The sequence below is a fragment of the Pteropus medius genome, unplaced genomic scaffold (genome assembly GCF_902729225.1).
Source record: "Pteropus medius unplaced genomic scaffold, Ma_sr-lr_union100, whole genome shotgun sequence".
Taxonomy (NCBI): domain Eukaryota; kingdom Metazoa; phylum Chordata; class Mammalia; order Chiroptera; family Pteropodidae; genus Pteropus; species Pteropus medius.
In genome coordinates this window covers 2,123,593-2,146,052 of record NW_024340699.1, presented here as the reverse complement: position 1 = coordinate 2,146,052, position 22,460 = coordinate 2,123,593, and the positions used below count along the sequence as shown (strand labels likewise).

The 22,460-nt window shown below is 44.6% G+C and overlaps 1 protein-coding gene and 1 long non-coding RNA gene across 4 annotated transcripts in view; one reads left to right on the top strand and one right to left on the bottom strand.

The window, feature by feature from the left end:
* ADRA1B (adrenoceptor alpha 1B) overlaps nt 1–22,460 on the bottom strand; it is an 84,552-nt gene that overhangs the window by 43,775 nt on the left and 18,317 nt on the right. The gene's annotated exons all lie outside the window — the stretch shown is intronic.
* The window catches only part of LOC120614277 (uncharacterized), a 34,656-nt gene continuing 18,434 nt past the window's right edge, over nt 6,239–22,460 (top strand). Inside the window, exons 1-2 of one of the 2 annotated variants that reach the window (XR_005655928.1) lie at nt 6,239–6,692; nt 19,491–19,586. This is a non-coding gene — a long non-coding RNA (uncharacterized LOC120614277). The remainder of the gene's footprint in view (nt 6,693–19,490; nt 19,587–22,460) is intronic. The other variant, XR_005655927.1, reaches the window with a different exon arrangement.

Below are 22,460 nucleotides of genomic sequence, written 5' to 3'. Positions count from 1 at the left end.
AGATATAATTGACACATAACATTGTGTAAGTTTAAGTTATATAACATGGTGATTTGACACATTTATACATTGCAAAATGATTATCATCATAGCATTAGCAAATATCTCCATCACATCACATAATTACTATTTCTTTTTTTGTGGTGAAAAATTTTAAGATCTTCTCTCTTAGCAACTTTCAAATATACGATATAGTATTATTAACTGTAGTTACCATGCTGTACATCATATTCCCAGAATTTACTCATTTTATAACTGGAAGTTTGTACCCTTTGACAAACATCTCCCCATTCGACTCCCCCAAACCCTGATATCCACCACTCAACTCTGTTTCTATGAATTCAGCTTCCACATATAGATGATACCATATAGCATTTGTCTTTTTTTGTCTAACATATTTCACTTAGCGTAATGCCCTCAAATTTCATCCATGCTGTTGCAAATGGCAGGATGTCTTTCTTTCTCACGGCAGAATAATATTCCATTGTATATATACACCATTTCTTCCTTATCCATCCATCAGTTGACGGACACTTCGTTTCCATATCTTGGTTACTGTGAATAACGCTGCAGTGAACATGGAGTACAGCTATCCCTTTGAGATCCTATTTTCATTTGCTTTGGATATATACCCAGAAGTGAGATTTCTGGATCATATGGTAGTTCTAGTTTTAATTTTTGAGGAACCTCCATACTGTTTCCATAGTGACCATACCAATTTAAATTTGAGGAAGGGGTGGATTGATTGTTATAGATGAAGTTGTCTTCCAAGTAGTAAATTTTGGGACCCTGAGCTACTAGTACTTGAGCTCCTTCTGTTAGCCGAGCATTTACTCATTTTCCTTTATTCTTCACAACGACCCTTTGAGGGAAGCAAAACCATTCTCCATCGGCAGATGAGAAAACCATGATTCAGAGTGAGTTTGTATATTCCTGGGGTCATACGGCTAGTATACATGTGGCAGAACAATGCGCAGTGACAGCTAGAGAAGAAAAATTAAGCCTGAAGCCTTTTTCTACTCCTGTCCAGGAGCCCACATCAAGGGCTTCCAACTTCTCCCCTTGATAATCACTGTAACCTGATATTCAGGGCTGGGGAACCTGGACGTCACTCAGGGTGATGTACATTTAATCTCCACCTGGAGGAAGGTTCTGAACCTCTTTTTATTTTTTTATATTTTTAGGGGAGGAAGTGGTTATCATATACCTATCTGAAGTTTTAATCTTCTCCCACCCAAATGCACAGACTCCCAAAATACACAGTTCCAAGGGGCTCTCTGAGATTAAGATATTTGTGGTAGAGACAGCTCCGAAAACATTTTTTCCTATTTCAATTAAACTGGCTTGTTGTTTCTGAAGATTTTAAAATAAAAGATTCACAGGTTTATAGTGATTTAGCCTTTCAGGAGCTATTGGAACTCTTGCTTGCCATTTTCCCATTTTGGAGGTGGTCCAGGAGGCAGAAGGAATTGGTAAGGCCCCATAGCTAGAGCTGGTTATCAAACTCAGTTTCCCTGGCTCACAGAGCCGCACTCTTTCCTCTGCCCCAGAGGGAAACCACACATGACAGCTACTCGTGACTTACACAGTGAGGTGCGAGACCGGGACAACTTGGACAGCCCTCTGCTAAGGGTCCTTATGAAGAGGGGAGACTGTCCTTAGTCCTGGGTGGCTCATGCACTAATCTGCCTGGAGGTAGGGGCCAGATGGTCTTTTGAGGTCTTCTAGCTCCAGGCGGTCAGCTTCCCTTGCTGGGTAAAGCTGCCCCTGAAGGCAACCTTGCTGCCCCTTCTCCCATGCCACGTCCACGATGGTGGTAAGAATGGAGTGTCACATACTCAGTTCCCACCATTCTTCAAGTCTAGGGTGATGGTGCTTCTCTTCAACTGGTTTATTCTCAAGGGGAAGTGGGAGGAGAGAGTGCCAGTAAGTTGACAGAAAGCTGGCGATTAACACAAAAGCAGGTATGTAGGAGAGAAGGAGTGACACAGAATGAAGAGCAAGTTCCAAGGCCACATTTTGGTTGCAGTGGCCCATTTCCCACTTCCCTGGGCACTAATCTCACCAGCTATTGAAAAGCCAGCAACACACCATTGAATTTACAGAGGCTGTGTCTACATAATCACAGTACCCAGCTGCAGTGTGAAAACTCAGCCTATCAGACATGTTTCTATGGTGGCAAAAGGCCAGGAAAAGAAAAAGAGCAAATCTGAGATTCAGAGTTGGTTTATACTTGTTATTAAAGAGGATAGTTTGTTCCCTAGATGAGAACTTATGTCTTGATTCAGGTGACAGGGTGTGGAAGAGATTATTGAGCCACATCAAGAGGTTCAAAATCCTTATAGATTTCAGACGTGTTGTCATTTACCAGTATCTTTCACAAAGACAAAACAAACATCTCACCGTAAAGCAATCAGACATTAGCCTTAAAGCAGCCGTGTACCAGGAGCCCACTACGCAACCTTTGCTGATGGTCCTTTCCTTGCTGCTCCTCCCTTCTCTTCACTGGAGATGCCTTTTAACACCCACCCGCCCCCCTCCCCACCCCCCCTGCCACAGTTGATATTTGACTCATGGAATTGACCATTTGTTTAGGCGTCATGAGAAAAAAGACGATATTTCATTTTCTCGGTACTCCCTGGGGCAAAGCCAAGCACAGAGCTCTGACTCACTTGAGGCTTGGGGAAGAAGAACCTTTTCATTATCCGTCTGATGATATTAGAAACCTCCGATGCTGCAAACTCCCATTTCTGTGAGCCCTCTAGGAGAAGCTGCCACTGAGTCTGATCTCTGGGAAGACTGAGGCAATGGGAGATTCAGAGATCCGCTTAGAGGGTCTATGGGAGGAGAGCAGTTTTGCATGGTTCTCCCTCTCTAGCTCTCTCCAATTTCCAATTCAAGCCGCCATATACAGGCACTATGCTAGAGGCCGTGGGTGAATCAAAGATGAATTAAATCAAGCAAACAATAACCTAGCACTGAGCAAGGTGCCATGGGTGATGATGAGGATGGCAGAGCGCCCTTCGGAGAGTACCTACTATGTGCCAGGCACTGTGGTAGGTATTCCATGTGCATTTACTCAAATCTTCACAGCAATGCAAGGTACGAATTCTCCCCATTTTACAAATGAGGAAACTGAGGCTCAGAGAGTTTCTGTGACATGGCCAAGCCCATTCAGTGAGTAAGCAGCATTGGTATTCAGAGCATTGTTGCTTAGCTCCAAAGCTTGCATCCTTCTCTCTGCATCAGACTCAGATTCAAAATAAATAAATAAATAAATAAAGGTGGCAGAAGGTTCAGTGTTCGCCCTAAAGGAAATTACAGCACAAGACAGAATGTGATCAGGTTCCTGAGCGAGGCAGAGGTCAGGGAGGGGATGGAAGGCAGAGCCCTCTGGGCAGGAAGGTACCGCAGAGGATCCCGCAGGTCAGGCCAGGTGCTGGGTGCTGAACCGTCTACCAAGGATTTGAGAGCCGACTTGGATTCTAATCCTGCTTTGCTCGTTTAATAGCTACTAATGTGACCTTGGCCCAGGATAGCAAAGTGATTTAAAGCCTAAACTCTGGCATCAAACAGACCTGGGTTTATGTCCCAGTTTCATTAATTTATTAGCTGTGCATCCTTGGGCAAGTCACCCAATCAATCTGAGCCCCAGTTTTCTCATCTGTAAAATGAAGACGATAATAGTCCTTGCCTCATAGGGCTGAGGTGAGGATTAAATGCAATCATGTGTATAAAGTGCCTAGCACAGAGTAGTAGTAATAATACTATAGTAATAATATCAGTGTTATTAAGTGCTGACTAGGTGCTAGGCATTGTGCCCAAAATGTCTTATGGACATTATCTGATTTAATCCTGATAATATTATGAGATGGATGCTATTTTTATTGACATTTTATAGATGAGGAAACTAAGGCACAGAGTGGTTGCCCAAGGCCACAGGGCTAGCAGCTGGCACAGCTGGAATACAAAGCACCCAGTGAATGAGGCTAGAAATGAAAAAAGAATTGGAGGTGGGAGGCATCCGCTTCATGAGGAGTCTCTGGGGACTTGAAGGAGAATTTCTGCCCTGTGGTAGCCGAGGTGGGAGCTATGAGACGTACCCTTTCTTTTGGGCATGGGACACTAGTTTCAGCAGAGCCATTTCCTCTGCCTCCAAAGGCAGCAGGTCAGAAGCTCCCAGGAGCGAGGGATCTCAGCTCTCTCTGGGCAAATCTGCTTTTCTCTCTGGTAATTACAATTTGTCAATCTTTGCTGAGCACGGATTCCCCCAGCCCAGAAATTCCTGTAGCACAGCATTTTCCGGTAAGGCAGAAAACTCAGGAGCGGCCCTTTGCAGGAGGCTGGTGAAGATTAATTGCCAAGTCATCCAGGGGCTGAATTCACATCGCATGTTCGGGAAGAGCCCTGAACTGGGGGTTGGGGGGTGAGGGCACAGGGCATGGCTGTGTGGAATGGGAAAACATACTGACTCTGAACTGGAGGCCAGGTCCATTCTCCCCCAGGCCCCAGCAGCTCCTCTGGTGGGACAAGTAAACAGGTTGCCAACACCAGCCTGAGGTGATGCAGGGTCCAGGGCTGCTGGGGTCGGGGGTGGGCAACATGTGCCATTTTCTGGAATGACTCTCGCTGTCCCTTTATGTCTGTGGGCTTTGCTCATCACTTTGCCCAGGAATCTGTGGTGACCCCAACATTTATCTAGAAAGGGTCTCTGGTTTGAAGGTGGGTGCGCAGCTGTGTTTGCACTGTGCTCTCCCCAAGACAGATGTCATCGTCTATATCAAAACCTGAGGGCCGGGAGCTGATGGAGGTTTTACTGGTGCTAAAGCTCTCCCAAGCTGCCCTGGTATTGCCACTGCCAGAATCTGCTTTCTAATCACATTTGTTATAACCATTAAAGGTTAAAGTAAAACATAATGAAACAAAACTACTGCAAGAGGCTCCTTACAGCTGACTTCTCAAGGCTCCACTGCTACAGTTAGGATGGTGGACTTGAGAAGTGTCAGAATCAGAAGGGCCCTAGAGATCATCTAGGCCAGGGGTCAGCAAACTACAGCCTTGTAACGAATCCAACCTTGTGCCCATTTTTGTAAATAAAGTTTTACTGGAACACAGCCATGCCCATTTGCTTTCGCACTGTCTGTGGGTACTTTTACACTACTGTGGCAGAGTTGAGTAGCAGCAACAGAGACTGTGTGCCCTGCAAAGCCTAAAATATTTGATCTTTGACCCTTCGTAGAAATCTTTGTTGGCTGTTGATCTAGCTCATTCCTCTAAATTACGTGTGGGACACAAAGGCTCAGAAAGGGGAAGGGATTTGCCTAAGGCAGACACAGAGTAGGTAGCCTGGGGATTTGATTCTACTCCTATGACTTTTTAAAAATTTTTTTTTTAATTTTTTTTACCTCTGCTGTCATCTGTTTTTGCAGCCTGGTGCAGGCTCTGAGTTTGAATTCCAGCTTTTGTGGACCAGATGTGTGACCTTGGACGAGCTACATAAACTCTTTCAGAATCCATTTTTTCATCTTAGACCTGGGGATAACGCTTTTTTATTTCTTGAGATAATGTACTTATTAGGTGGTTGTGAGAATAAAAGGAGCTATAGTCTGGAATGTTTTGGCTGGGACCTGGCTCATAAAACACACAATCCCGAATGGCTACTATTGTATCGATGTCCTCTGTGATTTTACATGCATTAATCTTATCCTGCCCACTCCAAATTTCATAAGGGGAAGGGCTACCTCTTACCAGTGGTCCTTCAACTTTTCTGGCTCTAGACCTTATTGAGAACCTACTGAAAACTGTGGATGTGTTCCTTTACTCCGCACTTTTTCTGAATTCCTTACAGAGGCTTCTTCGGTGCCAAGGCCCTTTGATGAACTGATCATGCTATTTCTTCTTATTTTTGTTCGCTGGGCCTCTCTCTTGCTAACTCTGTCTCCGTGTAACCTCTTTCAGTCTTGGGCAACAGAACTCATCCGGCGTTTTCCCATTCATCATGGAGCAGAACTTGATCTGGATAAAGTGAATGGACGTCAGCCTTTCTTGTCCCCCAGAGTTTGCGGTCTAAGACGAAGAAAGGAAATCTGGGGATGCATGGAGGATTGTGTCTGACATTGAACAGGGATGCGAGTTAAATAAGGAAGCATTAAATACATGACATAGGTCTCAAATTTCTCCATCCTTCTTCTTCTCTTGTGCTCTCTGAACCAAACCCTTTTGGGGGCGCGGGGTGTTTCACTCGTGGTGGCCACTAAATTCAAAAAGGCCTGAAGGAAGTGGTGGGAAGCCTTTTCCTTGAGGATATCTAAAAATTGTATCTGGATAAGGATAGAGCCCAGCTTTGGAGAGGGCAGACCTCTCCAAGATGGGTTCTGCCATCTTGTCTCATTCTCTGGTAGAGGTGACAGGGTAGGGCCTGGGATGGGGTGAGCATGCTTGGGAAACATTGTGTAGCATCACTTTGGGGCCCATGGACATGGCAAAGGAGGGAGGAGGGTGAGAAGGAGGTGTTTTTCTTTGCCCATCTCCACCGTGTGCCGAGGAATGCTGGAACAGGAAATGCCCGGCGTTTTTCAGCTGTTTCCTGGATGCTAGAGAGACAGATTTGGAAGGTTGCCTGGGAGTCCCGAAAAGTCGAAAAGAGCAGGAGGAGGAGCCTTGGTTTTTCTGCCTCTTGTGGCACTGCTCTGGTAAGTGCTCGGGGGTTGGGTATAGGAAGGTTGTGTGGAAGCTTCCGGACAGGAGCAACCTGGTATAACGGTCCTAGAGAGGCCTCCAAATATCTCCCCTGCCCTTCAGAGTGCTGCCCACCGACAGGTGGGCACTGCCTTCTTCCTGTAGCCACATTTTAATTAGCCATGACTGAGAGCAGTTATGGACCAGGTACTACGCTAAACTAATTCACAGGCATAGTCTCATTTAATTCTCCAAACAGCACTTTTGTGGAAGACGTCGTTGGCTCCAATTTGCAGGCGAGGAGATGAGGATAAGAGAGATTAACTAACCTGTCCCAGGTTATCCAGAGATGAGATTAGAACAGAGACAGTTTGACTCAAAACTGATACTTTTCACCTCCCAAATTACCCAAATTTGGCTTCAGGCTGACCTCGCTGCTAAACAAAACTACAGGAATTTTTGGGCAAAACCTCAGCGGGCTAGGGACATAGATTCAGAGAGGCAGAAGTTGTTTTGGGCCGTGTGCTACTGCACAGCGCAAACATAGGCCCTTCTCAGGGGTGGGGTCCGAGGGTTACATCCTTTCTCCTAACCGCTGCCTGGAAAACTCAAGGGCTGCTGTCAGCCTCGAGTCCCATCTCTTTCAAGAAGAAGAATGGGAGACCTGGTCTGATAACTGTTTTTAAGGATTGCCAAGGTTATTGATTCCATGATGGTAATCGACTGTTGTTTGTCTATCTCAGAGAGAGAGAGACAGAGAAGCAGATATAGACTCCAGAGACAGCATGAGAGACACCAGTCAGACCTAAGGAAGTAGCTTATTAAACATCAGATCAAATTGTAGTTCTTGGCACTGTCTAGCTTTGTGCTTCTGTCTGTTTATCTACATAACAGATATTTTAATAATATTTACTTCATTGAGTTGTTGTCAGGATTACATGGGACTTTGGCACCTAGAAATCTCTCAATAAATGTGTTATTGTTGATATTTTGTAAAATCAGAAAAACATAGAACAGATTTCTCAGTATCTGGAGTTTTACGGTAAAGACTTTCCTATTTGATCTCTTGATGAATCTTCTAGCCCTTTACTTGCCAATTGAAGTAACTGATTCCTTCCTTCCTTCCTTCCTTCCTTCCTTCCTTCCTTCCTTCCTTCTTCCTTCTTCCTTCCTTCTTCCTTCTTCTCCTTCCCTCTCTCCTCCTCCTCCCTCCTCCTCCCTCCCTCCCTCTCTCTCTCTCTCTCTCTCTCTCTCTCTCTCTCTTTCTTTCTTTTCTTTCTTTCTTTCTTTTCTTTCTTTCTTTCTTTCTTTCTTTCTTTCTTTCTTTCATTCATTCTTTCTTTCTGATATAAATAGCCCTAAACAAACAGTGGCTAAGAAAATGACAATGATACAAATAACAGTAGCTGACATTTGTTGAGAACTTACTGTGTGCTAGGCTTGTGTTTTGCATGCACTATCTCGTTTTAACACAAGAATCCTATCAGGTAGGCAGAAGTAATATATGTGGCCTTTGAGATGCAACTTCTGAAATTGGCTCTACCACACCCAGAGAGCCCAGGGCTTGCTGGAAATGTTTCTTCATGCAGACAATTCCTAGTGAGGTTGGAGGCTAAGCCAGAGTGGGTGTTGGTGGGCTTGGGGAGTGGGCCATGGTGGGTTGTGGGCCCTGTGAGCTCACTGTGCAGAGGGCAAGGGAAGCAGCTTGGTCTGGGAGGCAGGTAGTGGGCTCTCAGCCTCTAATTCTCGGCCACTGGTATAATTAGTGGCAACAGGAATTTTCCTTGTGAATCATACTAAAGAGGCTCATAGACTATAAACCATCGCATCAGAGGCCGACCATTCATGCCCTAGAAAGACAGGGAAGGAAGCGGGGCACCTGAGAACCTCCACCTGCCCTCAATACTGTAGAGAGGTCCAGATCCATGAGAAGGTGAAGAGAAGGAGGGGAAAGGGCAGGAAACAGACATATAGATTTTCAATTAAATTCCAGGGGCTGAGTGGAGAAGTGAAAAAAAAAGTACTCAGTTTGGAAGTATTTTCTCTCAAGCTGGGGAATTTGTCCCAAAAATAGCTGAACCAGCTCTAGGTGTGAAAGTTCAGTCCTTTGCTGTCACCTGAAAACTTAAGAACGTTCCTTCGCTCAATCTGGGGGACTGCCACTTTACCCCTTCTTGGTGCTGCTACCTTGGGAGCCTAGGAATTTAGGAAGGATGAAATATGGAGTCGCTGAACAGGCAAAGATTTGCCTACACAGCCAGAGATGTCTAAACTTCTCTGGGAATGAGCACCCTAGAGGGAGCCCTTAAAATGCAGATTCCTGGGTCCCAACCCCAGATATTTTAATCCAGTAGGTCTAAAGTGAGGGTGAGGAATTTGTCTTTTTCACAAGTCACCCAAATGATTCTGCTGCAGAAGACTGGCAGACCATATTTTGAGGAACATCATTTTAGTCCATTGCACTCATTTTATAGATCATCAAATGGAGGCCCAGAAAATCTAGATGATTTGGCCAAATGTCTCATAGACAGGGTTCTTGTAAGGTCTAGGTCTTAAACCCGGGTTTTCTGATGACCAATTCTGTTAGTCTTGCCTCAGCTGGATGCATTAAAAATGACTTTGGCCTTCACTTCTGTGGCTTATTCCTTGCCAGGGGCCTACTGGTTCTTTACACCTCAAATCAGGGGTCATTTCCTCAGGGAAGACAATCCGCTCCGTCTCACCTCAGGCTAGGTGAGGTTCCTGTTAACTCTGGTCTCAGAAAACCACACCCTTCTTCACAGCATTCACCCCGGCTCGGCTCTTAGTTACACAGCCCCACACGATTATTGGGTCAATATCTGCCTCCCTCCCTAGAATTCAGGCTCAATGAGAGTAGAGATTAGGTTTCTTTTTGCTCATCCAAGGGCCTAGCACAGTATCTGATGGATAGGTAGTAGGTGCTCAATAAATATTTATCAGATAGTAAGTGTATGAATGAGTAAATGAACAAATGAAAGAACAGGGCAGGTTGATTTCAGCCATAACTGAAAGTCAAAATAAAGCAGAATTTGTGAAACATTTGTCTTTCAATGATTTTTCTCTTTCTAGAGGTTTATTTATTTATTTTTTGTCTTTTTTTTTTTTTGGCTGTTTTATCCCAACTGCCCATCCCATTACTGAATCCAGAGCTTCCTGTAGGGCAAAATTATGTAGGAGAAGGTTTGCTTTCTTTGATATTGTTTGTAAGTTTGGCTCTCTATTTCTATAGTCTTTCTAGTTTTGCAGTGAATTTTATGTTGGGGATCCATTCTCTTCTATGCAACCCTCCAATCCTTTCAACACTAAACCCTGCCCAGGGTCCCAATGTCCTCACGTTGCCTCCAGCCACCTCTAAATCCTGATCTTTTCTAACCTCCTGTTCCTGGTCAAAGTCAACCAGCCTGATGTCCTATTTCCTGAGGGCCCCACAAATGTTAGGACAACTCTTCAAAGTGATGGCTTTCTGCCAGCAATGGATAGTGACCTAATCTGTTGTCCCTCCTCCTCCCCTTTAATTTGAACCGAGCTCATCAATTTTTTAGCTGAAGGTGTGTGCTTCAGTGAGCTGGAGAAACTTTTGATCAACATCTATGGAACTCAAGAAGCACTGACGATAGGAGAAGGATTCTAATCAGCCAAAGGTTTTGAGCCCTGTATTAGCGTCGGAGGGACATACAAAGATGAATAAAGAATGTTTTTCCTCTCAAGGATCTTTATGGGAAGGTGTCATGAATTTGTATTTAATAACAATGTGGCAATAACACTTCTAGAGACTTTATTGCTTGCCAGACAAATGATGGTAACCATAAATGCTATGAGTTTAAATTAGACTCTGTGTATAATGCACTTTGTATTGGTCTGACACATAGTAGGCCCACTTAGTCATGTTAATTCTTCTTCCCAATAATGGAGGGAGAGATTTTTCGTGGCTGGAGTAGGTGAGCTGGTCTCCACTAATGAGGGGTACTCTCTTTGTGGCTCTGGGGAGCATATTCAACTTGTGAAGAAACTTTCTCACCTCCATAAATGTACCCATTTGCATTAGAATTGATTTCTATTTAAACACAATTACTCTCTTTGCATTCAAGGGGTCCCCTAGGACCCAGCTGATCTACACCTTTTTACTTGTTGTGTGTACACGGGAGAAAGACATTCAGAATCCGAGGGACTGCAGAGATTGCATAGCCCTTCCATCATTTCACAGATGGGGAAACTGAGGCCAGATAAGTCATTGACCATGATTGCTCAAGCCAGAACCAGGACTAAGGCCTGTAATATTCAGCCCAATACTCTTAAAAATAAAAATACTTAATATAACTATATATTATTTATAATATTTAATCAGTAAACAAATGAAAAGAGCTTTTAAAAAATTATCAAAGGAAATTGTGCTTTGGGGAAGCTACGGAAAGTATAGAAAACAAAAGGGAAACCACTCTTTATTCTACTATCCAGAGAGAGCATCACTAAATGTTTTGGCAAATGTTTTCTAGACTGTACACGCATGCACGTGTGTGAGCACGCGTGTGTGCGTGCGCACACACGTGCACACACGCGCACGCGCACACACAGATACACACATGCACACAGGACCCAATTCCAGGAATAAAATGCAAGACCTAATTCCAGCTGCCCTGATTCCTGTCACAGTCATTTTGCTAACTGGTACCTTTTGGCTCTTTGAACATTTGGTAGGTGGATCTCAGTTCTTTTCAGGGCCTCCTGGCTGGGGGCCATCTTGCCCTTTGCAGAGGACAGGGTACTGGTTTCAAACGAGAGAGTGGGAATCACCTGCTGGACTGTCACTGAGAAGGCTGGGACACTGGCCAGAGCCCTTCATGTCTGCAGTGCCCCCCTTCCTGGCTGTGCCCCAGTGTTCCCTAGGTAACCACAGGGGACGTGGCACAGATTTATGGCCCTGCTGCTCCCGAGCAAGTACCTGACATGTTTTGTCCGAGACATCGCGATGATGTCTGGCTCCCAGATGACTCATCAGGAGGGGAACAGATGCCCGTGGGTGGCACAGAAGGAAGGAAACCCCTCACCCTTTTCACCTCCCACAAGCAGAGACATCAAGAGGAATTGCTGCATCACACAGACTGTTAAAAAGGCAGATATTCGAGGCTCCCATTTTATAGATGGAGACACTGAGGCCCTATTCCATCTGCTCCTTTATTTATTGCATGAACGTGAGTGGAGCTTTGTGCTAGGCTGTGCTAGATTGTTCAGGAAGTGCAAACATAGGAAAAACACAGACTCTGCCATCAACAGTGCTATTGACGAGGCAGGGAGACAGGTCATGGAACAAGAAAGTATCATCAGGGTGGGATGTTAAAGTGTGGGAGGGCACTAGGAGCGGGCATATCAGTCATTAGTATTTGAAAGGGTTTGCCTTCACTTCGCTTCATTCTTTCGGCGTCCACTAGGTGCCGAGGACAGCTACAAAGCACAAGAAATCCCTCAAGAAGCTTTGAGAAAGGTGTTGGGTTTCTCCTCAAGGTTCCATCTGGTTGATTTTAAGAAAGTTGAATGATACCAAATTGAAATTACATTTAAAGCAGGTTCATTAGTTCATGATGGTATTTAGCAAGTCTTTATTTTTAAAATATCCTATTTGGCTGGTGCTGGAGGCAGGAGGGGGGTGCACCAGCTGAGAAATCCCTTTACTTTTCCCTCTGAGGAAGTCGAGTACGCTGCTCTAAGGCATAAAAGGGAAAAACAAGATTTCACTGGGTCCTTGCTGAGAGTGAATGAGCTAACTTTTGTTCCACACCTTGGCAGCTTGTTGGAATAACAAACACATTTACGTAATGAATAATTCTACATTAATGTGCCTACTTAAAAATAATACCAATATATCCATATATAGGTTTTCCCCTTCCAAGTAATCGCCTCAGGAGGCAATAAGCTTGTTTTAATAAGTCAATTAAAACTATTTTTTTCCTCTTTCGATATTGTTCTCAAACCAATGCACAGTCTTGCGACCATCATGGTAGAGTCAAACGCTCATTATTTGAGGGCAGACGTGAATTTTAGAAGGAATTAATAGCCCTCATGAAGGCACCTAGCCCTGGTCCTTGGCCTGTCTGTCCCAGATCCCTTCCATGACTTCCCCTGTGCCGCTCTAAATGTCTGGAGGGTAACCCCTTACTCGTAGGGTTGATCAGTAGGGGGCATGGCAGGAAGGAGAGAGACAGAAGTCAAGACAACTCTCCCTCACTCTCTCTCCCATTACCCACCCCCTCTAGTTCTCAGGGGCTATTTCTGGTAAAGAATCAACTCTTCCATGGCTCCTGCTCCACCAATAAGTTCCAACAGGTCACTCATAGGTATTCACCATGGAGCACATAAGGATCCGAAGTGGGATAGAGGAGAGAAGAGCCTTAGTTTGCCTAGAAAACCACTCCGTATCACGCCGATGTCTCATTTAGATTGGGCTCTTGTCAGTGATACCAAGACCAGTTTTGTCCAGAGTTAGATTCACTTTCTCAATCTCACTAAATTCATACCTTTTTCAGTGAGGATTCTTTGAGTGGAAAGTCCGCATTAGACTACTTAAGCAAAAGGAATTCATCAGTTCATATCAGAGAATGTCTGGGTTCAGGTAAAGCTTGGTATAGGACTCAAACAGTACAACTGGGATGCGATCTCTCTATCTTTGATTTTGCTTCTTTGGTAAGGGCTCTGTTTTAAATCAGGATTTACCTTCATGCTCCCCCAAATGACTGCCAACACTCTTGGGGCGACATCTTCCCAAGTTTACATCCAGCAGCAGAGAGGAAGCCACTTCTATGCTAGCTTTAGAAAAATCCCTGTATTTGAGTTTCGTTGGCCCTGTTTGGGCTACAGGTTCAACTCTGAAACAGTCACTGTGGCTGGAGGTTAGGAGTAGATGAGATGCACTGCTTGGTTTAGCTTAGTCATATGCTTATGCCTGGAGTAAAGCTTAAAAGTTGAGAGTGGGGGCTGGGAAGCTCTCTCAAACAAAACTGGGCTATGCTGTCACAGGAGGGGGAGGAGGCGTTGGATGACATAATCAACAACGAAGCTTACTATGTACACATTTGGCAGGAATTTAGGGAACTCTGTGGTCTAAACAGCTCATTCCTTAAGTTGTAAAACCGAAGCCCCAGAAAGGTAAAGAGCCTTCCCCAGGACTCACAGCAAATAGAGCAGGGCCAAGGGGCTCATTACTTCCCACTTGGAGCTCTTTACACTAAAGCACCTACCCTTTAAAGACTCACCTGTACAGCCAGGTCATTATCTCCTACCTCAGCTTTCACTTCTGTGAGGGGTTATATAGGAGGAAGGATGCTGGGTACAGTTGTGCAGGTTACAGACTGCACAATTCAAGGAGGTTCCATTTACAGCAAAATCCGTATAAGTGGCACCATCTAGAGTTATGTAGAGCACAATCTGTATGGATGTAAATAAGAGTCCTGCACGGGAGGGTGGATCTGGAATTTGTTGTTTAACAGGAATGGAAATTCTTGTCATAATTAGTGATACTTTTCCCTCCAGGACCCATGACTGGCATTGCCTGTCAATCATATCACTCTTTCCCACTAAGCTCAGACTTAATCTCAGAATTTTTCTCAACTGAACCTTCTATGTTCCCATCAACTTCCACTTGTAGCTGGCACTTGAGTGAAAATCTATTTGCCTTCCTGTACTCAAGTGAGTAGCTCAAATCTGTCCTCAGAATGACCTGCCTCCAAACCTCTACCTTAGCTTAGTATTAGACAGCGAGAACACTTTCAAACAAATAGTCAGTACTGCCATGATAACATCATAGAATGTCTTAAGTATTAAATAACACAAGTAAAGTCCTTAGATAGTGACTGGCATCTTGCAAATGGTCAATAGTTGGTAATTTTAAATAATAAAATACTAAAAAATCACCTTGTTGGAATCTATAAACATATGTTTGATGTGCTAACAACCCTAACATCTGTATATATTCTCGGTCTAACCCTTAGATTAGAACATAAGTCAAAGGTGTAAATTTCTGAGTATTACTGAGAATTAGATGTTTATCGGTTTCATTACACACACACACACACACACACGAGCGCGCGCGCACACGCGCCCTTCCTGGAAATCAGATGTTGTAGTCCAGGGGGATAATTCTCTCTGTCCTTAATGTCTATGGCTATCTTGGAAGTCAATCTCTCCTCTCTCCTTCCTGCCCCCCAGTGGGGTTATGGTGACACCAGGGGTCAGGAGGGGCCATCTTTCAGTGGTTCTCAGTGGCAATGCAGGAGCAGCCATGCACAGTGGACATGGCCACAGACACCAGCACAATTGGTTTCTTGAAGTGGAATCGGGCAGAACCAGGGGAGACACCACAGAGCAGCGTTGCCCAGGGCTTGCCAGCCTAGCCAGGCAGAGTGAGGAGAGAAGGGTGCGAGGGAGGGAACAGGGAGGGTTGGCGAGCGTTATTAGCTCGATGGCATTAGAACAGGGAGTTGTGCCAGCCTCTGGCTGGAACATTTCTTGTTAGGCGCCAGTGCCCCTTGTCCTTATCCTGCTATTGAGCCTTTTATAAGTGAACAAGGAAGAGGTGGCCAAACGCCTTAGATGTCTGCTCAGATCAGAGTGACAGACAATGTCCCAGCAGAAGACTTTGAAGATCATGTGACTAGACTCTTAATTTTATAGATGAAGGCATTGGGAGTCCAGAAGCAAAATCTTGACTCAAATGTTCACCAACAGGGACAGGCCTGGGCTCTTTTGAAGACTCAGATGGGTCAGCTTATTGGCCTTTGACCCTGAAGAGAGGTGGACAAGGATTTCAGGAACCTTGCAAGGTCATTGGAGAAGGCAGTTTTTATGGCAGAGAAATTAAAAAAAAATCACTGTGCTTAAATGACTACCTGCTCCCTCCATGGGTGGGGCTGGTCCAAGACATAGCCAAATCCAAAGTGAGGGAGGCAGAGGAGCCCAGGGAAATAGCCCCTGGAGTCCAAAAAGCTTCACTTCCATCCCAGCCCTGCCATCTCCTTGATGTGTGATTTTGGGTTCCTCCGATGATTGTCTGAGCTTGATTTCCTCCTCAGCTGTGTAGAGATAATAAAGCCATTGCTAGTTGGCCTCAAGGGTTGCTGGGGAGAAAAAAAAAATGAAAGGAAAAAAATGCAGGCGAATTCCAAATTGTCCTATTTTTTGTAAATAATTATTTGGGACCTGAACAGAGTTCGGTTACATGAGCTTTTTCATTATTACAGAAGGGAACTCTCAGATTTCGGTGTGCCAGGCACTGAGTGAGGCACTCTCACATGTTATCCCATTGAATGTGAACGATGATCCTGCCATCTTTCTGTCTTGGTGACTCGGAGAACCAAGATGCTTGTTCTGCCCTGTGCTGGGCAGTACTCTCTTTCCTTGAGAATTTTGTCGAGGGCGTTGTTACATTTGAGATTCCAGCAGAGTACAGCTGATGAGTGTGTTACCCTGAGCTGATCACATCATAAAACAAGAATGGATTTGGCAGAGGACACGGCATACTCTTTAGCTTGCAATTGGTTTCAATCACACTGTTTCCAAACCCCATGAAATCAGGGACTCTCGTGGGCCTACCCTTCCTTTCTAAGCTTCCACACCCATTGAACAATAGTTGGTGGGATGTTTCCTCTCTTCCCTGACCTCACACCTTTCATCTGAATCAGGAGAGACACTTTGAGGATTCCAAGGACACACTTGATCACTTAAAACAGGTTAGTGTCATTAATCTTTGGGGAATTGATACAAGAGCTGGGGATTACAGCAAGCATTCTTGTGGAAGCACTCTTATAATACCTACCAAGGTCAGAGTTCAAACCAAGCATCTTGAAAGGATAGCTATTATGTTTATTTACCATTTCAAAATTCAGCATCGATAACCAGCTTTTTGACAAGTGCAAGTGACTCCTATTCTACTCAGGGTAGAAACCTACAATGATTCTCCGTCACCAAGACTGGGGCCTGGAATCTCTCCACACTGAGCAGTCTAGAGTCTGTACCCAATTCTGGCTTCCCTGGCACCACTTTGCCCTCGTCTCATGGAGTCAGGCCTGGGCTCCAGCTGAAGAACTGAGGGAGCAGGCCTGCAGCAGGGTGTCATGAAAGTTCTCAGCGATGAATCACTGATGCTTTGCCTGAAGGCTAAAAGCACAGTCAATTTATTTGGTGCCTTTTCGCCTCCAAATGATCCAGCTCCTGCTCGATCTTTAGCTTGGGAACATTAACTCAGGTTTGCCAGGGCCTCCTCTTCCTGTTGTATAAGCCACTTTCGTACCTGGTTCCTCCCCACCTCAACAAGCTTGCGGATGTGGAATGTATTTCATGCTGAGGTATCAGGCCCCGAGGGGCTGGCTCTTCATGAATATAATTCAAGGCGGCAGAAGTTAAGCTGGGGACGTGTAGCATGAGCAGTTTTGAAGCCACGCTTGTACTTAACACTGTGTAGTTTTATTTATTTACTTTTTCTCATCAGAAAAGTCATCTTGGAGTTTATTGATTAAATCGGCCTGTGCAAGCAAAGCACAGTGTGAACGATAAAGCAGGTTATAGCTCTGAGAGGTTATTGAAATTAGTATCTTTGGGTTCCCCTGTGTCCCAGGGAGCTCTATGGAGATGACATTTGCATTTATTTGTTTTTCTTCAGAAGAAGGATCCAGAAGACAGTCTGGGACTCACTGAATGCAGCCCCTTACTTGGAAGGTGGATGGTGTAGGGTGTTCTGGACTCACTGATAATGGGTGTACTTAGAAAAGCAGGTGCAGAGTGAGTTGCTCCATGATCCAAAGAGAATGAAGCCAAAGAGGCCTTTTAACCTGGGAATTACTGAAGATGACTGTGGCAGAAAAGTATTTTCCCAAGGTGGCTGCGTCTATATATCTCCTATTCCACAGACTTGTCTTATGCTATAACGTTGACACTCCTCCATTGAAAAGTGTGTGGGGGATCTCTCTTCCTTCCTCTGGTAATACGGTGAATCTTAGTAACTGTCCGACCAATAGAATGTGGTGGAAGTGATGCCACATGACTTCCAGAGTTAGATCACAGAAAGTAATGCAGTTTCTGCCTGGTGCTTGGAACCCGGTGACCATGTTGTAGGAAGCACAAGCCGGGAGAGGCTTTGTGTGGGAGGCGTTTCAGCAGATCATGCCAGCTAGGCCCCCAGTCAACAGCCAGTGTAAACTGCCACATATATGAGTGAATGAGCCCTCATATGGGTGTGACCTCCAGCCTTTGAGTTTTCTAGCTGAAGCCTCTAAACATTGTGGAGCAGAGATAAGCCAGCCTTACTGTGCCCCGATTGAATTCTTGACCCCAAGAAATGATGAGAGGCAATAAATGACTATTATTGTTTAAAGCCACTAAGTCTTGAGGTGATTTATTATACAGCAGTAGATGACTAATTTAATAGATAACAACTGGGACTAAGAGGAGCAGAGCAAGTAGCCTACCTCTGGGAGATCCTTGGCTGGTATTGCAAGGGGCCTGGCGGTTCTGAAGTTGCAAAGGAGGTCAAAATTTTCTGACAGTGCTTAGCCTGGGAAAGGGCAAGAGATGGAACAAAGCCGAGAGCTTTCTGGACAGGGTGAATCTTTGTGGTCAAGTCAGGAAGATGACACAGTCTCTGCTGTTGGGTTTTGAACGTAGCCCTTAAGGCAAAAGACTCTTCCCTTGGTCATAGATGGGGATGATACGCTTTCACACCTCGCGATGCTAGAGGTTGGCAGCCTATCCCAGCCCCTCAGGACTTCTGCAGGGTGCTATGCCAAGGCCTACTTATCTTCCATTGCCTATTTTTCTTATATATTGTAGGAGAGGAAGCTCCTTAAATCCAATGGGCAACCACAAGTGCTAGACTCAAGATGTTATTGGAAAGATTTGGATAGTTCTAAAAACTGTGAGAAAGCTAGAGATTACGGGCCAAATCACATGACAGAACCAGTTTAATAAAGGCACAGTTGCCTTTGGAACAGCCCTTGGAACCTAGATGTGGTTACTTCTGCATCAGGATGGAACCTCCATGTCTCTCCTCCTTGTGTCATTAGCTCCTAATTCCAAGTCCAGGAGCAGATGCACCTGACCGGGAGAGCCTTGGTCATGTGCTGCCTCCAAGCTACAAAGAAAGCTGGGAAACCAAGGATCTAGAGTTTCATCTCCATATAGTGGGGGATTCCCCCCAAATAGGAAGAGGCTTCAGATGCTGGGCAGACAAAATTTGATAAATATCTACTACTGGGTTGTTCTAGACTTATTCCTATTGTGGGTACATCAGTGTGTCAATATGTGTTTGTGGGGGAGGGGGAAGCACAGCCCTTGGGGAAGTTTCTGGGAAGAATATTACATTTAGAAAATATGGTATGCTAGTTATTTCCTGCTAATTCTCAGCACCATTTCTGCCCTTCCATGTTCGCCCAGGGCCTGGAGCCCTGCAAACCAGAGATCTCAGGCCCCCTTGGTAGGTTCAACCAATGAGAAGCACTGGTAGAAAGTTGGATGGTGGGAGGTGGGAAGGCATCATGTGGTTCTCCCTCTCCCGCCACCCCACTCTGTTTCTCATGTGATCTTTGGGAGAGACTGCATCTCTGACAATTCCGACGCTAGCCACACTAGCTTAGGACTGCCCCTCCATGCCAGCCCAGTGGTCCCTCCTTATTGGTTCCATCACAGGCTCTGGTACATTCCTGCACCTGGATAATGACACCTTTTCATCTCCGTCCCAGTTCTCAGAGAAGTAGGTGCTTTCTGCTTTTTCCTAGTCTTTGGCTTACCTCATCTTTCTCTTGTTCTTTTAGTATTTTCAACACTTTGTAACTAGTTCCTTGGATTAAATCCCCTGATTTGAAATACTAATGTGCTTACTGTTTCCTGACTGGACTCTGATACACATGGTAAGAACGATATGCCTTATATTTATAACATGGTTTCAGTCAAAGAGGTTTAATGTTCTGAATGCTCCAATTTCTTTCCTTTTCATTTGGTAAACTCATATGTATTATTTAAAACTTTGTTCAGGCATTAGTTCTCCTAAAGCCTTCCTGATGTCACCCCTGCACTCTGTACCTCTCAGCCCCAAGGTGTCAGATACAACTACACACTCACAGGTAGGCGTGTGACAGAGCTCTTGTTGACATTTATAGTGACAGTCATGAAGATTAGAAATGTATGTTTGAAGAAGAATGCATCAGTAGCTTTTCTTAGGCAGATGTGCTGATCTCTGAGTCTGGAATTCTAGTCCAGATTCCATTAGTAGCTAGCTGTGTGACCTTGTGCAAGTCAGTTGACTTCTCTGGGCTATAGTTTCCTCTCCTGAAAAATGAGTAGGTTCAACCAGAGGGGTGATTTCCGAACTTTTTTTTTGAAGTTGTGAGTCACATTACATGGAAGTCTCATATGGAAATCAGAAATAGATGCTCTGGTTGAAGTCAGGGGTGAGAGTCCCAGAGTTCTATGGCCTTCAGTGCTTCCCGAGCCCCAAACCCTTGGTGGCACCTCCACCACACCTGTAGGACCCTTGTGAAGCTGTTAAAACTCTGCACTAGATCACTTCTTCTATATATTTCTGCTTTATACCTGTAAGCACAATGAGTAGGTAAGCCAATTAAATATAACGCCCACGCATTGCTCAAATGATAGTTTGCACATGGTCTTACTACAACCCATAGACTTAGAAATCCGGGTGTAAATCTTCTCTAAAACCATGTCAGATAAGACATGTATATTTTGGCCAACTCAATAACCACACCACATTCACTGGCAGATGTAAATGGAATCTTTGGGGAGATGTTGGAATGAGCATAGCCCGAGTCTTTTCACCATGAATCTGATAAGATGAATTTCAGCATCTCCTCTTGGAATGAACCATATCTGCACAGGTTCACCTTTTCAGTTCTGTATGTTGCCTGACTAATTGGTTCTACTGAGGTAAGGTGGGTGTTCACCATTAACGCAGCTTGATACATTAGGAAATCATCTTTGTAGCTCGCCACAGAAGAGCCAGTTGATTTGTCTGGGTAGAGTTCAAGTGCACTGAATTGTGCTTTCCTTAAGGAGTGAAGAAATACAGGAGCAAGGAACAAACAGAAGCAGAGAGTCTCTTCAGATAAGTCTGGGACCTGTCTGGAGTTGTTACTAAGAAGGAGAAACTTTGACCAGGAGAATTAACACACGTTCTCTAGCCACTCAATTTTTCATTGTCATGATCTTTGCAGCCAGTATCATTCTCTTCAAAGACACTGAGCATACACTGTGTGCCAGACATGATGCTCATCACATCTAATCCTACCATTACTTTTTTTTAAAAGAGAACATTGAGTTTCAAAGAAGTTCCAGTTCTCCTCCTCCTCCTCCTCCTTCCTCCTCCTTTCTCCTTCTCCTTCTCTTCCTCCTTCTCCTCCTCCTCCTCGTTTTTGCTTTCACTAGCTTTCACTAGCTAGCAAGTAACTGAACTGGGAGTCAGATCCACATCTGCTTAATTATAAGACTATACTCATAACCACAGCATCCTACTGCCTTCCCAGTTCCAGAAACCCACAATGAGAGGGTGGGCTCCTTATTCCTGTTTGTCTTATTAGTGTGCTGGTGTCAGTCTGTCATGTCATTGTCACCTATCTTCTCTCTCACAGACAGCCCAGGTGGAGCTCCTGGTGACTCACCCTCTGCATAAAGCAGCTTTGAGTATTTATCTTTTTTCTGTGTCTGGAACTGCTGGGCACTATTGAGCTGTCACCTGGCTTGGGAGACCTGTTAAATCAAGACTAAAACCAATTAGCATGGGAAAGCTGCCAACTCATCCTCTATGCCCCCAGCAGGCAGCTCAATTTCTTTGCTGGTAGAACTCTTCTCTGACAGTGATCTTGCCCCTGCCCATGGGTGTTTTCCAGGAGAATGACATGTCTCTCCTCAGTGGCTGCAAAAAGTCAATTAATGAGCTAAAAATGCAGGAATGAAGAAGAAGGTAAAGGGGAGGTGAGCACAGAGAGCCAGACAATATAGCCAATAACTAGAAATAAGAGCCAATCGCTTAAGTAAGACTATGGGTCCTGTGAGAAGGGATGCCTTGGTCAAAGGATGGTAGAGGAGACCACACTGGCTCCTGATCTCTGAAATCATCACCATCCACATGAGCACTGAAAGAACACTGGGCCTCAGTTTCAGTTACTGAATGATATTGACTTATGGTGCCTTTGGAGCAAGTCTTTCCCTTTTCTGGATTATATAGCATGGAAGTTAAAGGTGAGGCTCTGGAACTGAATTGCTTAAATTTTGAATCTAGTCTCCACCCCTTTCAGCTGATTTTGATTCTCCTCAAGACTTAGTTTCCTCAAATGTAGAATGAGATAACATTTATCTCATAGGATTGTCACAAGAACTAAGGGAAATAATGCTTGTAGGGTACAAAGTACTGTGGCTGGCATGTAGTAAGTAAGCATTCCCTAACTTAAGATGTTTTTGGCTGTAAGTAATTGAACCTCAAGCTCAGAGTGGCTTATGAAAGGAAGTATAACAGCTCAGGTAACCAGAAATTCAAAGAGAAGATGTATTCAAAGTTGGTTAAGTTAGTTCCTCTGTGATGTCATTGAGAACTGGTTCTTTCCATATTTCTGTTTTGTGATCCTAAGTGTTGGCTTTACTCAGGCTGGTATCAGGATGGCTGTCTCATTCCCAGGCACCATATCTAGATGTGTCAGTGTCCTGGGGAAGAGGAATATATCTCCTGAGACTCTCTATTTGAAGCAAAAAAAAAAAAAAAAAAAAGGGCGGAT